Genomic DNA, 346 nt, shown 5'->3' with positions numbered 1-346 from the left:
CTGGTAAACACGTACAGACAAGCTGAGGTCGGTCAGTCTCGCTGTGATCTTACACATCGTGTATGTTGATTGTGATCACTGTGTCACTATTCGTACAGTGGTTGGACATGCATCGTCTTCTTGTTGTTCATGTGTGCTGGGTAGACTTTCATAGACTTATTGTTGTTCACGTGAGCTTGGTAGACTTTCATGGTCTGCTTCTGGTTGCTCAGATGAGGTGGATAGACCTTCATGGTCTTGTTCATGCATGGATTTCACTGTAGAGCATATATGTCAAACTCAAGGCCCGCGGGCCAAATCCGGCCCGCGGTGGAATTATCTTTGGCCCTCGAGATAATATCTAATT

The sequence above is a fragment of the Scyliorhinus canicula genome, chromosome 11 (genome assembly GCF_902713615.1).
Source record: "Scyliorhinus canicula chromosome 11, sScyCan1.1, whole genome shotgun sequence".
Classification (NCBI taxonomy): domain Eukaryota; kingdom Metazoa; phylum Chordata; class Chondrichthyes; order Carcharhiniformes; family Scyliorhinidae; genus Scyliorhinus; species Scyliorhinus canicula.
The sequence above is the reverse complement of the archived record's forward strand: the minus strand, read 5'-3'. Positions refer to the sequence as shown.